Genomic DNA, 16,353 nt, shown 5'->3' with positions numbered 1-16,353 from the left:
CGATACGTAATATCGGATCGTCCATCTCTAAAAATAACATGGGCACCACTGCCAAGCCCATTGCTAAAAACGGCCCAGTAAAGAACCCAGTAAACACGATGTTCCCTGCTGTCATCGGTCACGCAGGAAGGTAGTGCAAGTGCCAGTCAGTGTAACAGTGAAAATACCTCATGGAAATGCTTCATTTCAGCAGGTTTCAACATAATCTAATCATTGGTCTAATACTAATATGCTAATCTTCTCTGCATAATATACATCCTCCCTCTAGGTACCATTTTCTGCAAATTTGATCTTGACTTTCACTGTTTTGCTGATGACACCCAGTTATATCTCTCCTGCAGGCCTGATTCCTCCCTCCCTCCTTCTTCCCTAACTATCCAAATTAAAATCCTGGTTTAGCTCTAATTTTCTCAAGCTCAATGAGAATAAAATTGAAATCTTCCTTATTGGCATGAAATCCAACCTTTTTGAAGGTGAACCATTTCTCACTCACCATCGATAACTCCACAGTTTTCCCTTCTCCTCAGGTTAAGAGCCTTGGTGTCATCCTAGACAGTTCACTCTCCTATAAATCGCACATCAATACTCTCACCTGTTCTGCCTTTTTCCATCTACGCAACATTAACAGATTACGTCCTTCTCTTTCCACCCAGTCTACGTCCATTCTTGTCCACAGTCTCGTTACCTCCCGCAGTGATTACTGTGATTCTCTTTTGCATGGTCTCCCTCATAAATCCCTCCATAAGCTTCAACTGGTTCAGAACTCTGCTGCTCGCATTATTACCAGAACCCCTCCTGCCAGCACATCACCCCTGTTCTTCAGGAACTTCACTGGCTCCCAGTGAAATTCCGGATAATATACAAACTTCTTCTGCTCACCTTCAAGGCCCTTCATAACCTTGCTTCTGCTTAGCTGTCTGACCTGTTAAGCACTATCTCTTCTGCCCGCTCACTTCGATCTTCTTCTTTTATCCAGCTTGCTGTGTCTTCTTTCCACCTCAGCACCATGGGAAGCAGAGCTTTTAGCTGCTCTGCTCCCAGGCTGCGGAGCTCTCCTACCCCCAGATATAAGAAACACTGGTTCTCTCCCCCAGTTTAAATCTCAACTCAAAACGCATCTGTTCAAATCTTCATATTCACTGTGAACCCACTGTTTGTTCATTTTATCTTGTGATTTTGTTTTTATTGTTCTTCATTGTGTCATTGTTCTATTATGTGTTTTATCCTATTGTACAGTGTCCTTGGATGTCTTGAAAGGTGCTTTCTAAATAAACTTTATTATTTTTATTATTATTATTATTATTACTGATGCCTAGTTTTCCTTCATGCATGAAATCCATAATAGTGACTTTCAACAGAAACAGGAGGAAAAAATGAAAATTTATTCACAGAGAAATAAAAGTTTATTCCAAAATGAGCTGTCAAGATAGATTCTTCTGTTTGTCTCCTTAATGCAGTTTTAATAAGAAAGTTATTGTCCCCGTGACTGAACACCTCTGTTATTTTCCACGTGGTAAAAGTGCTTTAATCTATATCCAAGTACATTTATATCTTACATTTATAACTTCAAGAACATTTGGGATTAGATGGTCATAAGAAACACAAATTCAACCCTCTAACTTTTACATTCAAGTTAAGTGATTCTCAAGCGTAGCCTAGAGAGCAATTGCCCTAATTTTTCCAGCAAAGAAAAAGCCAAGCTATTAATGGCTTAGCAAAGATAAGCCCAAACGGTGTTAATAAAAGATTGGATAATGATTTTTAAAGAACGGAGAGGGGACAGCACATAGGGCAGAAATAATTAATCACCTTGAATGGAAGTGGAGAGGAAAAGAGATGTAGAGCTGGGGAGGCACAAAAAGGCGAGAGAAGAGGGGAGATCAGGTGAAAGAAAAAGAGTCAAATGACTTAAGAGGAGGAAAGGGGAAAGGAAGGCAAAAGGTTAGGGGGAGACGGGGAAGAGATGAGAAAAAGATAAGGCCAGTACTATAAAAAGATACTGACACTGAGCAGCAATAATTAGTCTTCAGGTATGGATGGAAAGATAAGGACAAGAGAAAAAATAAAAAAGAGAGAAGACGGGATTGATGCAGGCGAGATGAGGGGGAAGAAAAGGGAAAAAAAACAGTTTAGACATTTCCCATCAAGACTAATCTACGGAAGGAGCTTAAAGGTAATCATCACTGAAATTACAAGTAATCAAAAATAAAGGGTTTAGCAGTCTCAGTGCCCAGGCAGTACTTTTGTAACAATAAGATCACAGTGATTAGACTGACAGCAGCAGATAGAAGAGGGATGCCGCTTTTTTTTTTTTTTAAAGGTACATCAACAAAGAAATTACATGCAGTTGAGTCCAGTGTGGAAATGTCACTGAAGTTAACAAGGAGTGGATTCATGTCTGAAGCTCTGCTACCTGAACTTTTTTTGTCCAATGTTCTCCTGCAGTTCTGCCAGCTGTAGTCTGTCATGTTCCAAATATGACAGCCATTATAAACACAGCATTTAAACTCAGTTCTTTCAGTAACCTTTCTCTCTAAACATACTGATAAACTCAGTTATTTTGGGTATCTCACTTTATTCTACATTTGTTACCCACCACAGTGGCCCAACATCCACTTCAAGCAGAAAGTGGCTTGCTGTGCAGGAGATGAGAAAGTGAGCAGGGTGCTCTCAAGCTTTCTTATTGGTGTCCATTATGCAGTTACCTGAGAAAAGTTGGGAAATATAAACATAATCATGTCTTGTTGTTGGCTGTCACCCTGATTTTGACTGAAGTGTATTGGTACACAATCATGCTATATTCCAAAATTCTGGTAATATTACCATGTACCATAGTCCATGTACTATAGGGTAAGGAGTCAGTGGTCTGTGATATGTTTCATCTGATAAATGTCTTGTTGGTCATGTGTAGGTAATCAGATAAACAAACGGTTTGATCTAAAAACAGAAAACATGGATAGTGTCCTACAGAGCAAATTAACGTACCGCCTGAAATAGGGTCCATATGCAGAATAGTCTATAGAACCATTGTGATTTACACATCAGTCACCATGCTATTTCAATTTGAAATAAAAGGCAGCAATGTTATTTGTTCATAGCATGGGGCTTTATGCATTCCTGTAGATGCGTATGCATACTCATGTGCATGTTGTTTTTCCATTCAGAGTCCCACTGTGGCAAAAACAAACAAGTTATTATTCCTGCTGCTTTCTTTCCTTTATATCAAATCTTTAAACAAATAGATTTTTTTTTTACCAATAATTTATACACACACACACACACACACACACACACACACACACACACACACACACACACACACACACACACACAAAACAAAAACCTGGTTAAATTTCCTGGCACTTCAAGATCATAAGGGAAGAAGGCTGTTGTGGTCATTGGCATGCTGAAGGGGCCATACAGTGACGGGGATACAAAGTGGAGGCTTTCCTCACAGGGGGCAGCTTTGGTTTTGTAACCAAATGTTGCAATATGGAAACCAATAAAGCCATGCCAATCGAAGTCAACAAGAGCCACTTTGAAGTTTTGTAACAGGCAAAACTGTAAATTTTCATCCTGGAGCAGCTGCGATTTTTGAACCTGCAACATTTTTTTTTTCATCTGGAGCATATATACTATAATTTAACTCCTTGATCAAAGCCTGCTTCATTGCACACAGGACTGTAACAACCAGGGCCTTCCCATAAAAGATCCAGGGCTGCCAAAATGCCTTGTCCCACCTGAGTTCCATGGAAATACAACATGTTGAGTTCAAACTTGACAGCGTAATTGTTGTGGGTGGCATTCAGTGTCCCCTCAATGTCAAAGTTACTGACTTTGATTTGGCAGACAGTGCATTGTCTGCAGTGGTTTCTGGTGTCTGTGTGCAGACGATTCGTTACAGGGCACCACAGGTGCCCTGTAGCAAATCGTTACTCAATCGTCAGATTGTCAGAGGCGAGCTTTTAACTGTATTCTCATCAGTTCTGAAGTCATTACCTATGGTCTGGCATACTACAAATTACAGATTTGGAATATCGTCTATGATGTTCTGGTGTTAATCAGACACACTCAAGGCTAGCCATCAGACTATGCCCTGGATGGTATGGATACTCCATATCATTATGTACTAGAAAACTGCAGCTAACAGAGCTGGAGATTTAAGTCTGGAGAACAATTCCAGCCACAGGAAATGACACACAGAAAGCTTAAGTGTCTTGATAACCTTGATCAATTAAAGGAGATAAAAACAGAACACCACAACGATGGCCTCTCTAAGAGTTCCCCCAGAGACACCTACCTTGATATAAACAGCACAGAAGGCCAAAACCTTGTGGTTTTTCCGCAGCAAGGCATCGATTTAAATATCCAAAACCCAGTTGTCTAACTAGATGCAAACTTTCCAAACCCTAAACCAGTCAGAGCAGATGACTGTCCCTCCCTGAACTCAGTTCTGCCAGAAAATGACATTTTTTCTTCCCACGGTTGCCAAATACTTGCTCATAAGGAACTCTCTGATTGGTGGCGTGGAAAATACTCTAGGGGAAATAGCTATTCGTAACTTGCAAATGCAATGGACTTGCACTCATATAGTGCTTTTCTATTGTTACTGACTATAAGTGCTTTTAACTCACTCGACATTCACACAGAACTTTATTATATACACTTCAAACACTTTACCTACTTCCCACCCATGGCCAATTTAGAATGAACAATTAACCTAGCATGTATGTCTTTAGATTATGGGAGGGCCAGATGATCCAAAACCACAGTTTTCCTTGATTTAACCCATGCTGGCGGATCTGAACTCCACCTGAATACATATGTGTCATCTCAGGACGCACAACAGCCTCTGTTATTGTTCACACTACAGTTTGTACACAAACACACACTCTGAGATTCTGAGTTCTCAGAAAGTTATGGATGGTTTTGGTACTATACAGTAAATTTGAAATCACAGATGCACCATGGTGGCCTGAGGCAATCTGAGTGTCAGCTCTATAACTGCAAGGTCAAAAGTTCATGCCTCCGTAGCCCGGCCAGGCTGTGGAAATGTTTTCAGTAAGCCAACATAGTGTGTCTGTGGTAGAGGTGCAGACTTTCTGCTGGCTGGAAAAACTTTTTCTCACTCTCTATATAATGCTGATAAAGCTGATAATACTGAGTGAGGATGTATATAATAATGCTTCAACCTCTATGGCTCAATTGTTCTTTTGATGAGTTGTTGTTAAAATGGGGGAATATATCGATTAAACTGCAGTACAGTAATCTTTTACTCAGGACCTTCCCAAAACGACGAGATAATTAAAAACTTCAAAATAATTTTCTTTCTACACAAAATATGGTACTGTATGCAGTGTTATGTTGTCAACTATTTAAAAGAGTCTACTCTTCTTCAGTCAATGGTGTTTCTCGATATAATACAATATGATATTTGGACATTTATATATCAAATCAAATCAAATCAAATCACTTTTATTGTCACATCACATGTGCAGGTACATTGGTACAGCACATGTGAGTGAAATTCTTGTGTGCGAGCTTCACAAGCAACAGAGTTGTGCAAAATACAATAATGTAAACAAGCAAAATACAAGAATGGCTACATCTGAAACTAATAAATATATGTACAATATATAATAGTATATGCATTTCTGGATGTGTATACTAAATATTTTTCTACGTGTGTGTGTGTACACATATTTTACAAATTAAATAGAGTAAACAATAAATAAAATATATAAAATATACAGAGTTGAGACATGTGCAAAACAGTGGCATTAATGTACAGTATGTAGTGTATAATGTTAAAGTTCCAGTAGTGAAGCTGAGGTGTCTATGACGTGTTCAGCAGTCTGATGGCCTGATGGAAGAAGCTGTCTCTCAGTCTGCTGGTACGGGACCGGATGCTGCAGAACCTCCTTCCTGATGGAAGTAGTCTGAACAGTTTATGACTGGGGTGACTGGAGTCCTTGATGATCCTCCCCGCTTTCCTCAGGCACAGCTTCCTGTAGATGTCTTGGAGGGAGGGAAGCTCACCTCCAATTATCCGTTCAGAGCACCGCACTACTCGCTGGAGAGCTTTGCAGTTGTAGGCGGTGCTGTTGCCATACCAGGTGGTGATGCATCCAGTGAGGATGCTCTCAATGGCACAGTGATAGAAGGTCCTGAGGATGCGGGGGCTCATGCCGAATCTTTTCAGACTCCTGAGAAAGAAGAGGCGCTGCTGCGCCTTCTTCACTGTTTTGTTTGTGTGTACTGACCACGTAACATCCTCAGCCAGATGTACACCAAGGAACCGGAAGCTGCTCACTCTCTCCACAGCAGCGCCGTTGATGGTGATGGGGGTGTGTACTTCTCTGCACCTCCGGAAGTCCACTATCAACTCCTTTGTCTTTGCGACGTTGAGGGTGAGATGGTTGTCTTGACACCAGTGGGTCAGGGCGCTGACCTCCTCCCTGTAAGCCGTCTCATCACCATTGGTGATAAGACCCACCACTGTAGTGTCGTCCGCAAACTTCACAATGATGTTGGAGTTGTTAGTGGCTGTGCAGTCGTAGGTGTAGAGTGAGTATAGGAGAGGGCTCAGTACACACCCCTGTGGAGCACCAGTGTTCAGTGTGATGGGGGATGAGGTGATGCTGCCCAGTCTGACCACTTGGCGTCTGTCAGACAGGAAGCTAAGGATCCAGCTGCAGAGGGAGCTGCTCAGTCCTAGATCCTGCAGTTTCCTGTCCAGCTTCGAGGGAACGATGGTATTGAATGCTGAGCTGTAATCTACAAACAGCATTCTCACATACGTGTCTCTCTTCTCCAGGTGTGACAGGGCAGTATGTAGTGTCAGGGCTATGGCATCATCAGTGGACCTGTTGTGGCGGTATGCGAACTGTAGAGGGTCCAGTGAGTCGGGTAGTGCAGAGCAGATGAAGTCCCTGACCAGCTTCTCGAAGCATTTGCTTACGATGGGGGTCAGGGCTACAGGTCGCCAGTCGTTCAATGAGGAGATGGTGGAGGATTTGGGTACAGGGACGATGGTGGCCATTTTGAAGCAGGCTGGGACTACAGACAGAGAGAGGGAAAGGTTGAAGATGTGCGTGAACACTCCAGGCAGCTGAGCCGCGCATGACTTGAGGACGCGGCCGGGAATCCCGTCCGGACCAGTAGCTTTGCGTGCGTTCACCTTCTTGAAGCACTTCCGCACATCCTCCTCAGACACAGTGTGCGCACTGACGTCATCCGCGGTGCGCACACTGTCCGGTCTCATGGTGTTCGCTGTGTCGAATCTAGCGTAGAATACGTTTAGATCCTCACACAGAGAGGCCGTGGTCTGCGGTGTGCTGGTTTTCCCTCTAAAGTCTGTGATCGTGTTTAGTCCCTGCCACATACTCCGAGGGTTGTCAAACTGTTGCTCCACCCTGTCCCTGTACTCACGTTTGGCTGCTTTGATCATCTTCCGGAGTTGGTAATGTGCGTGTTTGTAGTCCGATGTGTTCGCGGAGGCAAAGGCGGTGCTCCGTGCCGCGCGAACATCTCCGTTAATCCAGGGTTTTTGATTTGGGAAGGATTTAACTGTTCTGGATGGGGCGACATCTTCCACGCATTTCCTGATAAATCCGCAGACTGAGTCTGTGTACTCATCAATGTCCCTAGCAGCCACGTGAAACATTTCCCAGTCCGCATGATCAAAACAGTCCCGCAGCGCAGACTCCGATTGGTCCGTCCAACAGTGCACCGCCCTCCGGGTTGGAGCTCCCTGTTTCAGCTTCTGCCTGTAGGCGGGCAGGAGCAGGATGGAGCGGTGATCTGATTGGCCGAATGGGGCGCGGGGGAGGGCTTTGTACGCATCCCGGAAAGAGGTGTAGCAGTGGTCGAGTAGCCGGTCTCCACGCGTGTTAAAATGGATGTGTTGGTGGAGTTTGGGTGAGACTTTCTTCAGGTTTCCCTTATTAAAGTCTCCGGCTGTGATAAATGCTGCCTCTGGGTGTGCGGTTTCCTCGCTGCTGATCGCGCTGTACAGTTCCCTGAGTGCTCGGTCAGTGTCGGCTTGTGGGGGAATGTAAACAGCCGTAATAATCACTGCTGTAAATTCCCTTGGTAGCCAGAATGGCCGGCACTTAATCATCAGGTACTCCAGGTCCGGTGAGCAGAAGGATTTGACCGGGTGCACGTTCGCATAATCACACCAGCTGTTGTTGATCATGAAACATACACCACCGCCTCTGCTTTTCCCAGTAAGATCCTGTGACCTGTCCGCGCGATGCACGGAGAACCCTGGTAGTTGTATTGCGGAGTCCGGTACCTTGTCCGATAGCCAGGTTTCTGTGAGGCAGATCACGCAGCAGTCCCGCATCTCTCACTGGAATGAGATCCGTGCCCGAAGCTCACACAGCTTGTTCTCCAGAGACTGCACATTAGCCAGTAATAAACTGGGTAATGGTGGTCTGTTAGTGCGCCGTCTCAGTCGAACCAGAACGCCAGATCTTCTCCCTCTGCGTCGGCGTTTGCGGCCTCCAGGGCCAGAGAACAAAGGCGTCTCAGGTGAAATGAATGGGGGGTCTGCAAACGGAGCGTCCGTGTTGCAAAACTTGAACTCCGGAAAGTTATAAGAAAGACCGTCTTTTATGTCCAGCAAGGTTTGTCGGTCGTACACAAGGAGACATGTGCTACTCGCGAAAAAATGAAGGAAAAGTAAAATTAAACACAGAAAAAAGCTGTTGCTTGGGGGAGCTTGCGACGAGGCTGCCATACTCGGCGCCAACCTTCATCTATCACCAGAGGCATGTCCAACAACAACGCTGCCACTAGATAATTCACAACATGATCTAAATAAAGCACAAATTCAGACGTTCGTTGGCAGAACACACCTGCTAGAGTTGTTCATATAAAAATAACAAGTGATCAGGCATTTATTTTGAGTCTCAGTCTCTCAGAAAGGAAATCAGAAAAAGAAAAAATAGACACTACCTGAGAAAAATCTAATGAGAACAGCAACATTAAACACTTGTCCCTGGTTATTGTTGGCTTTGACATCAAAATGATGTTTAAGACTAGTTTATTAAATGTTGTTAGGTTCCTTTCATGTCCTCTCTCCTGTCTAATCAGCCATGTCTTTCTGTTTGTTAGCTTTGCTCTGTGTCTAAGGCCATGCATTTGTCATGAACCGAAGTTCCGTGCGCAAGCTGGACCCAGAAGCAGAACACACACACCAGGGTAGGGGAGAATAAAGAAACCAAATTTTATTATAACTAAAGGTGTCCCGTGAGGGTAGCCGGAAAAAACAACGTGTGGAACCAGAAAAAACCGAAGGACTGGGGAGGTGAGTCGCGCAGGGAACGCCGAGAGCGGGGCTGTGGGAGGCTGCAAAAAAAAAAAAGGAGAAACAGGTTACTGGGGTGCGGAAAAATGGCAGCATACGAGGGAAGGTGGAGTATGCGTCTTACGGTGATAGCCGGGCTGAGTGAACCAGAGGGGGGGGGCTCCAAAAGGGGTCGAGGCGGCGGGGCTGATCGTGATCCAAATCTCAGGCGGGCAGGTGGACAGGCAGGTGGCTCAAAAACGCCGAGTTGTGATCTGAGTACACAGGGCAAAACAGTGTTAGTTCAGATGGATAATTCTTTCATAAGGGCTTTCCTGCAGGTGTACGTTACCGCTGAGAGACGACTACGGACTGGCGTGGAGCAGCAGGTAGGGCAGGATTAAATAGTCCACCTGGTGATCGCCTGGGATGGGATGCAGGTGTGGGGTTGGCAGCCACGCCCGTGGGCGTGGGCATCCCATCAGCACCCTGGACGCCGGGCCGCGGACCATGACAGTACCCCCCCCTCAAGGGTCGCCCCCAGGCGACTGGCCGGGACCCCGCCTGCGGAGAGAAGCACGGAAAGCAGAGATGAGACGAGGGTCCAGAATGAAGGAGCACGGGACCCAGAGGCGGTCCTCGGGGCCGTACCCCTCCCAATCCACGAGATACTGCCAGCTGCGCCCGCGCCGGCGCGCATCCAGGATCCGCCGGACCGCATAGGCCGGATGGCCGCCGACAAGCCGGGCGGGAGGAGGGGGCACGGAAGGAGGGCGCAGGGGGCTGAGGTGGACCGGCTTAAGCTGAGACACATGGAACGTGGGGTGCACTCGCCGGGAGGCCGGAAGCCGGAGCCTGACCGCCACCGGGTTGACGACTCGGTCCACCTCGTACGGCCCAATGAAACGGGGAGCCAGTTTGCGGGACGTGCCTCGGAGCGGGATATTCCCAGCTGCCAACCAAACCTTCTGTCCTGGCTGGTAGTCAGGGGCTGGGGCGCGGTGGCGATCGGTGTAGTGCGCATGTCGTTCCTTCGCGCGCAGGAGGGCGTGGCGAACGCTGCGCGACACACGTTGGCAGCGCCGGAGGTGATGAGGGGCCGACGGGACGGAGAGAGTTAGGTCTTCTTCCGGGAAGAGTGGAGGCTGATATCCAAGGGACGCTTCGAAAGGAGATAAGCCGGTGGAGGACGAGGTGAGAGTGTTGTGGGCGTACTCCACCCAGGGCAGGTAAGCAACCCAGGAGGAGGGGTTTTGACTAACCACGCACCTCAGCATAGTCTCCAGCTCCTGATTAAGACGTTCAGTTTGTCCATTGGATTGCGGGTGGAAACCGGAACCCAGACTGACCTTGGCGCCGAGAATGGAGCAGAAGGTCTTCCACACTTGTGAGGTGAACTGGGGACCTCGATCGGAGACGATTTCCAGGGGGATTCCGTGGAGCCTGAAAACATCAGTGATCAATGCTTGGGCAGTCTCAGCGGCTGAGGGCAGCTTGGCTAGCGGGATGAAGTTAGCGGCCTTAGAAAACCGATCCACAACGGTGAGGATGACACACTTTCCAGAAGAGGTAGGGAGACCGGTAACAAAGTCGAGGGAGATGTGAGACCAGGGCCGGTGGGGTGTAGTGAGCGGGTGGAGCTGACCTACGGGATGCTTGGTGGATGACTTATTACGAGCGCAGACGGCACAGGCAGACACGTAGTCCCTCACGTCCCGTATTAGCGATTTCCACCAGAAGTGTCTGCGGAGGAGGTGCGCCGTTCTGCTCACGCCCAGGTGGCACGTGAATTGAGCTGTGTGGATCCAGTGGATGACCGCTCCCCGGGCGGCGGCGGGAACGAAGCGCCGTCCGGGTGGTCCAGTCCCTGGATCAGGGTCCCCCGGGAGAGCTCTGCGAATGGTCTCCTCAATCTCCCAGGTGAGAGCGCCCACCACGCAGGCGGCGGGTAGGATGGTGGCGGGGGAGGGCGCCTCACTGTCGGGGGAATACTGACGGGAGAGCGCATCGGGTTTGATGTTCCGTGACCCTGGATGATAGGAGAGCGTGAAGTTGAAGCGGGCGAAGAACAGAGACCAGCGAGCTTGACGTGGATTCAACCTCTTGGCGGTTCTAAGGTACAGTAGGTTCTTATGATCTGTCCATATAAGGAAGGGCTGTTCGGCCCCTTCCAGCCAGTGGCGCCATTCCTCCAACGCGAGTTTTACCGCTAGGAGTCGCCGATGTCGTAATTCCTCTCCGCGGGGGTGAGTCGGCGTGAGAAGAAGGCGCACGGCCGGAGTTTATTCAGGGGCCCGGACCGCTGGGAGAGAACCGCCCCAACTCCCGCATCAGACGCGTCAACCTCAACAATAAACTGTTTTGAAGAGTCCGGATGGGTTAGAATGGGTGTGGACGTGAACAATCGCTTCAACTTAGCGAAGGCTGCGTGGGCCTCAGGGGACCAGGTGAAAGGCACCTTGGGTGAGGTGAGTTGGGTGAGAGGCGCGGCCACCTGGCTGTAGTTCCGAATGAAGCGGCGGAAAAAGTTCGCAAACCCCAGGAAGCTCTGAAGCTTCTTCCGTGACTCCGGAACCGGCCATTCCAATACCGCTTTGACCTTCACCGGGTCGGTCTTCACCTGCCCACCTGCGAGGATGTAGCCCAAGAAGGAAATGGATGAGACGTGGAACTCACATTTTTCCGCCTTGACGTACAGTCTGTTTTCGAGCAGCCGTTGTAGCACGCTCCTCACATGGATGTGATGTTCCTCGGGCATCTTGGAAAAGACCAGAATATCATCCAGGTATACAAAAACAAACACGTACAGGAAATCCCGTAACACGTCGTTGACTAGGGCTTGAAAAACCGCCGGGGCGTTAGTTAACCCGAACGGCATCACCAGATATTCGAAATACCCTAGTGGGGTATTGAAGGCGGTCTTCCACTCGTCGCCCTCACGTATCCGAACCAGGTGGTAGGCGTTCCGTAGGTCCAGCTTGGTGAAGACTGTGGCTTCCTGGAGTGAGTCAAAAACAGAACTAATGAGTGGGAGGGGATATTTATTTTTGACGGTGATGTCGTTCAGCCCCCTGTAATCGATGCACGGGCGGAGCGTCCCGTCCTTTTTTCCCACGAAGAAGAAACCCGCAGCTACGGGGGAGGATGACGGCCTAATTCGTCCTGCTGTTAGCGACTCCTGGATGTAATTCTCCATGGTTTCTCTTTCGGGGCGAGACAGGTTGTACAGTCTGCTGGAGGGCAGCGACGCACCCAGGAGCAAATCAATGGCACAGTCATACGGACGATGAGGCGGGAGTGAGAGCGCCTCGTCTTTACTGAACACCTGCCGAAGATCGTGATAGTCGGGGGGCACGGAAGAGAGATCCAGTGCGGGTGGCGGGGCGGGGCTCTGTTCCGTTGGGCCAGACAAAACACACTCCAGCTCGCGGTGCTCTTTCCGGCCCAATCAATGTGTGGGTTATGTCTCTGTAGCCAGGGGTAGCCTAAGATAAGCGGGGTGTCAGGAGCGGGAAAAGTGAAAAAGGACAGCTGCTCTTGGTGGTTACCTGATGCGACTAACCGTACTGGCGCGGTTTGGTGAGTTATGTACGCAAACACTTTGTTATTCAATGTGGACGCAGGGATGGGCGGTTCGAGTGGGGTAAGAGACACAGCTAACCTCTTAGCCAGCTTCTCATCCATGAGGTTCTGTTCCTCCCCGGAGTCCACCAATGCGGGGCATGTAAAAGTCTGGTTATTAGTCACGATGGTAACGGACAGTAACTGTCACGGGCTGCGATGGCAGACCGAGGAGTGGCAGTGAAAGTAGGGCCCAAAATGCGAGACTCTTAGCGAAGGACAGTGGATTTATTTACAGGAGGTGAACAACACACAACTATATACAAAATCCCAGCACTGTGGTCCCGTGGTGATTCTCCCTGAATCCCACACAGTGCAGATGTCCGTAAAAGAGAAAGGTGGCGACTCCAAAAAACTCCAATTCCCACACCGTGACTTAGAAGCACACTCCGCTCCAGATTCCTGGTAACACAAAACACAGAAGGTTAGCAGGGGATCTATTTCCTCGGAGGTTACGCAAAAGCTCACGGCAGTACTGACGAGTTCTGACTCAAGGATCCAGCGTCGGCCTCAGCTCAGCTGCAGTCTTAAATGCCGTTCCCTTGACGAGTGTAATCTGCTGCAGCTGGCAGAGGACGACGAGCGGCAGGTGTGGCTGTCTCTGGAGCAGAAACACTTCCGGGTTCGCAGTCTCCTCAGCGAACCCACACCTCCGGAAGCTCACACGGAGACACATGGAGAAATGGAGAGCAAACCAAAACAACACACGGAAAACATAAACATAAACATATACTGAAAATACATGAGCCCTGGGTCCCTAGACCCAGGCCATGACAGTAACAATCGGGGTCTAGTAGTGCTTAGAGCGCTGCCCACCCGTATCCCCGGACTTACCGGTGGGCCGGGTCGTTTGGGCGGACCGGGCAAACAGCGATGCGGTGACCAGGCCTCCCACAGTACAGGCAATCCCCAGCCCGAAATCGGCGTTCCCTCTCCTGCGGAGAAAGCCGAGAGCGTCCGATCTGCATGGGTTCGGGCGGGGGAGGCGACGGAGAGCGCGCACATGCAGCTGTGGGCGGGGGCGGAGATACGCGGATCCCGGGGCGCAATATGGAGCCCATAGGCTTAAGCCGCCGCTCGGCATCTCTCTCCCGCAAGCGTCTATCGATCCTACGGGCGAGGGAAGCTAATTCTTCAAAGGATTTGGTTTCCTCGTGAAACACTAGTTGGTCCTTCATCTGGTCGGTTAATGACCGTAAAAAAACCCCACGGAGGGCCGAATCGGGCCAACCCACGGTGACCGCTCTGGTACGAAATTCAACTAGGTACTCCGCAATACTGCGCCGCCCCTGACGGAGCCCCAGTAGCTTCTGCGCGGCATCGTCCTCCGAAACCGGAGGGGAGAACGTAGCCTGGAACTCCTCCAGGAAATCGTCGTAATCGCAATCACGAATGGGGTGAGAGGTTAAATAAGCCTCAGCCCATGCTAAAGCTCGTCCCCGTAACAATCCCACGAAGTGGGAGATCTTAGCAGCATCCGTGGGAAAGGCGTGTGGCGTACGGCTGAAAAACAAGGAACACTGAAAAAGGAACCCCCCACACAGGTCTAACTCCCCGTGGAAGGGTTCCAGCGGCGGAGGCGAAACGCTGCGGTGCACGGGGTCGGGCGGCCTAGTTCGCAGCTCATCCCGAGTGTCACTGAGCTCTTGGTAACGGTCTTGGAGAGACTGGAGCTGCTGATCGTGGCGACCGAGGATAGCGCCCTGTTTATTAATGGCGGAGCGGAGTGGATCTGCTGGGTCCATACTGGCCAGTCCGTACTGTCATGAACCGAAGTTCCGTGCGCAAGCTGGACCCAGAAGCAGAACACACACACCAGGGTAGGGGAGAATAAAGAAACCAAATTTTATTATAACTAAAGGTGTCCCGTGAGGGTAGCCGGAAAAAACAACGTGTGGAACCAGAAAAAACCGAAGGACCGGGGAGGTGAGTCGCGCAGGGAACGCCGAGAGCAGGGCTGTGGGAGGCTGCAAAAAAAAAAAGGAGAAACAGATTACTGGGGTGCGGAAAAATGGCAGCATACGAGGGAAGGTGGAGTATGTGTCTTACGGTGATAGCCGGGCTGAGTGAACCAGAGGGGGGGGGCTCCAAAAGGGGTCGAGGCGGCGGGGCTGATCGTGATCCAAATCTCAGGCGGGCAGGTGGACAGGCAGGTGGCTCAAAAACGCCGAGTTGTGATCTGAGTACACAGGGCAAAACAGTGTTAGTTTAGATGGATAATTCTTTCATAAGGACTTTCCCGCAGGTGTACGTTACCGCTGAGAGACGACTACGGACTGGCGTGGAGCAGCAGGTAGGGCAGGATTAAATAGTCCACCTGGTGATCGCCTGGGATGGGATGCAGGTGTGGGGTTGGCAGCCACGCCCGTGGGCGTGGGCATCCCATCAGCACCCCGGACGCCGGGCCGCGGACCATGACAGCATTTGTGTCAAGTTTGCATGTTTCTGTCTCAGTATTCGTTGTTTCTTGTTTTATTGTAATGACTAACTTCCTGATTATTCCTGATTTGCTCCTGCTGTGTTTTCCAACTGTTTCCATCTCCCTTGTTTATTTAAAGTGCTGTTGTTCCTCTTGTCTTTGTCAGAGCGGACTGTTCACATCTTAGTTTCCTTGTCTTCTCTCCCCTAGTGTCTCCTAGCTCCACTGAGGTTTTAGTTACTTTACTTTTGGACTTTTTTTGCTTTTTGGAATTTTTGTTTTTTGTTCTCGCAGTCTTCATCAGCTCAAAAAAACAAAAACAAACCCTTTTGTTTAATTGCACCTTCCTCTCAGTGTCTGCATTTTAGGTGCTTGTTCACCACACACCCTAACACTCTGAAAAATGACTTGCCCCTCAGTTCCCACAATATCAGTTATGACCAAATGAAGCACTACGATACCCGTTCTGTGGTAAGAGTTATCAAGACTGCATCAGTTTGTCCTGTAATGTAGGTCTGACACTACAGGAGCTAAACGGGACTGGAGTTTAATTTTTCTGTCAAATCTCAAACATGCACACACAATATCTGGAAGTAGCACTTTAAACACATGACAAGATATTAACGTTATTGTGCCAAGGGGAGCAATAGGCAGTTTCATGAGATCTTATTAGGGGTGAAAATGACAGACAAAAATAGAGACTTGAGCCTGAAAAATTTGCTGGTTGGTTGTTTGCTTTGACGGAGAGCATGGGTTCCTGCTCTGCAGATGGCTTCACCTGTTTTCTATCAGAAGTCATTACCATGTGGACCAGATCTTCAGGTCATAGTGAATCATTCACAAATGTTTCTCCTGCAATCTTCCTCTTCCCATGTTTGTTCCCTGTTCCCAGCGATTCCATTCAGAGCTTAAGGACAGACCGCACTCCCCAGCTTTTTGCCTCCTTCCAGAAATTCAGTCTCTATTGTTTGAAAAGTCTTCCTAGGATCCCGAGCTCTCACCAGCTAACTACGTGCCA

The 16,353-nt window shown here is 48.7% G+C and overlaps 1 long non-coding RNA gene across 1 annotated transcript; it reads right to left on the bottom strand.

Annotated features, from left to right (window-relative positions):
• Positions 1 to 13,123: 13,123 nt before the first annotated feature.
• LOC120724397 lies at positions 13,124 to 13,819 on the bottom strand. The gene is made up of 2 exons (XR_005693909.1): positions 13,397 to 13,819; positions 13,124 to 13,318 (listed from the first exon to the last, which is right to left on the bottom strand). It is a non-coding gene; the product is annotated as an uncharacterized LOC120724397 (long non-coding RNA).
• Positions 13,820 to 16,353: the final 2,534 nt, after the last annotated feature.

Source organism: Simochromis diagramma, unplaced genomic scaffold, assembly GCF_900408965.1.
Source record: "Simochromis diagramma unplaced genomic scaffold, fSimDia1.1 OVJJ01000685.1, whole genome shotgun sequence".
In the NCBI taxonomy this organism is placed as follows: Eukaryota; Metazoa; Chordata; class Actinopteri; order Cichliformes; family Cichlidae; genus Simochromis; species Simochromis diagramma.
This window is presented reverse-complemented; position numbering and strand designations above follow the sequence as displayed.